The sequence below is a fragment of the Pinus tabuliformis genome, chromosome X, assembly GCF_031772625.1.
Source record: "Pinus tabuliformis cultivar Carrire ecotype Pingquan chromosome X, CPIR1, whole genome shotgun sequence".
NCBI classification, from domain to species: domain Eukaryota; kingdom Viridiplantae; phylum Streptophyta; class Pinopsida; order Pinales; family Pinaceae; genus Pinus; species Pinus tabuliformis.
In genome coordinates this window covers 456356962-456359890 of record NC_142308.1, presented here as the reverse complement: position 1 = coordinate 456359890, position 2929 = coordinate 456356962, and the positions used below count along the sequence as shown (strand labels likewise).

At 30.7% G+C, this 2929-nt stretch overlaps 1 pseudogene; it reads right to left on the bottom strand.

Annotated features, from left to right (window-relative positions):
* Window positions 1-463: 463 nt before the first annotated feature.
* Window positions 464-1090, bottom strand: LOC149140569 (polyadenylate-binding protein 2 pseudogene; annotated as a pseudogene).
* Window positions 1091-2929: the final 1839 nt, after the last annotated feature.

Below are 2929 nucleotides of genomic sequence, written 5' to 3'. Positions count from 1 at the left end.
AAGAAATACATATACAACACTTCATCATTTCCTTATTGTTCACATATACCTATTCAAGGAATTACATATACAACACTACCTCATTGTTCGGATACCGTAAATACTTCTGCAAAACATTTAATCTACCCATTCAAAAAAAATTACATATAAACTAGAATTTTGATTTTAAAAATTCAAATATTTGAATCCTCCTGTCTTCTCAAACATTACAAATGAATGCATTACAGTAACACTGTTTACTACATACAAATCAAATTTCCAATCCTGTCTTCTCAAACATTAGCATTACAGTGTAGACCACTCTCAATCTCTACCAAATGAAATCAAAAGTGAATGCATTCCCTAAATCTCTTACCAGAGAATCCAAAAGAGAATCCAGTCACAACAATGCAAACCAAATTATGTCCTCACAGACCAATCAAAATGCAAGCAAAATCAATCAAAACTGCTTTGATGACTTCCATTAATAATAATAAGGCCGATAGCGTATGGGGCGCCTGTATCTTGGCATCTTCCCATACCCATACCCATAAACGGGAGGGGGGGCGTAATAATAAGGCCGAGCATAGGGATTGAACCTTCGACCTCGATAACGGTGCTGCCCCATTCCTGGAACATTTGTCCTTTTCGCTGTAATCTTCAGCTGGCGATTATGAAGTTCAGAGTTATTGAGACGAAGTGCATTTTGAACAGAGACAGCGTCCAGAAATTCAACATAAGCAAACCCTTTTGGCTGACCAAACTTGTCAGTTTTAATAGTAACCCTGTTAACTGTCCCGCATGACTGAAAATGACGCTGCACTTCCTCTGGAGTGCAGGAGTAATCAACATTTCCAACAAAAATAGAACGCGAATCCGCTTCTTCTCTGCTCGCTTGATCGGCAACCCCTGAGGTAGCAGGGTCTGGCACGGCGGGGATCTGCATTTCTTGAGCGATCTTGGCCTGCATTTCTCTCAGGGCGGCTGCCTCTTCTTCAATTTCCTGTAGCCTTTTGCTCATCACATCCAACTCTTTCTCATTAATGCCCATTTCGGTGTCTTCTGGTTCATACTCTGGAATTTCCCCGCCATACACTTCATGCTCCTCCATTACTAGCATGTCTCGGGTAACTTTGTCGTGTGCAGGTCTTTCTACAATATGGAGATGAGTTTATATGGTTTTAATAAACACCATTAATGGAAGTATTTGCTTGCCACGGTAACTTTGTCGTGTGCAGGTCTTTCTACAATATGGGGATGGGTTTATATAGTTTTAATGAACACTATTAATGGAAGTATTTGTTTGCCACGGCCGACGTCCATGGATGGAAATGATTTGTCAATGTGGACTTCCGGAGGTGTTTTTTTGGTCTTGCTCTTTTTATTTCTGTGTTGATGTTATAATGGATGTTATCTCTCTTATTTGGTTTCAAATTTCAGTGAGATATTTTTAGTTCTTTCACGACATTATTCCAATAAATTATCCATTCACTATATATATAAGAACGTGTACTTTAATATAGAGTAAAATACTCAAAACTAATAACTTGGAATATCAATTTGATAACCAAATAAAAAAATCTAAAATGAATGCATAAAGTAAAGAAATGCAGACTTCTATTCTTTTAAAATATCAAAATGAATTAAATTAATAACCAAAATAAAAAAGCAATAAAAGACATTGATAACCAAATAAAAAATATATCTAAAATAAATACATAAAATAAAGAGATGCTGATTTCTACTCTTTTAAAATATCAAAATGAATTAAATTAATAACCAAAATAATAAAGAAATAAAAGACATTTACAAAGTGATAAAGATCTCTAAAAAAAATCACACACCTAAATAAATTAAATTAAATATTAGGTGACTCGATGAAAATGATCCAACAAACTTAAAAGATGACATACCTAATATCATATATATATATATAACTAACACTGCAACTCTAAAACATATCCATAGAGTGAGGAATGCTCGATACTAGTGCTTTAAAATATTAAAGTACTAAATTGATAATGTGAAAAAGCAATAAAAGACCTCGATGAAGTGATAAATGTGCTTAAAAGATCACACACGTAAGTTAAGGGTGAGGGGATTCCATGAAAATAATCTAGTTTGTTAACCAGTGAAATTAAATATAACATAAAAATTAATTATATTTTTATATTTATGGTAGTTAGATATATGTTAATACTAAATTATTAATTTAGATTCAGATAGGATTACCAAGTTTAAGAAGGATCAAATCTCTTTTCACTCTAAAAAAAGTTTGCATCTCAACAGATTTAGTCTCTCTCGGAGCCTAGAAAATAAGTAGTTAAATGGATCTAGGTTAATTTATCATTAATTATAATTATAACTATTAATTTTGTATTTTATATTTTATTTTATTTTTTTGTAATTTGACCAAGTTAAAATGTTTTATTAATAACTATCATTATTAATTTCTTTATTTTATTTTATTTTGATAGAGTCAAAATGTTTACAACGCATTATAACATCTCTACTTACTGGGTTGGAGAGAACCCTTCTAGGAAATTGTTTTTAACATTTTATTATTTTTTAATTAAACCCACATGTAAATGTTTACAAGCATTTACACCACAACATCTCCCCTAGCTTCTTACTTTTAGATTTAATTTTAAAAATGTTATAAAATAAAATAAAATTAAAACAATAAAACATGATATTGGCCCATGCTATTGTAATAAACCCCATTTACAAGTTAATAATATCTATTGTTGAGAATCTTGTTATATTGTATGTTTATCATAAGTATTAAATTTTAATTTTAAAAATGCTATAAATTAAATTAAAATAAAATATTTATAAAAATTGTTGATTTTGAAATGAGTTATGGTTTTTGGGTATATGGTATTGATAATGAAATGAGTTATGGTTTTTGGGTATATATTTACATTCTATTATGTTAATTTTTTTTAAT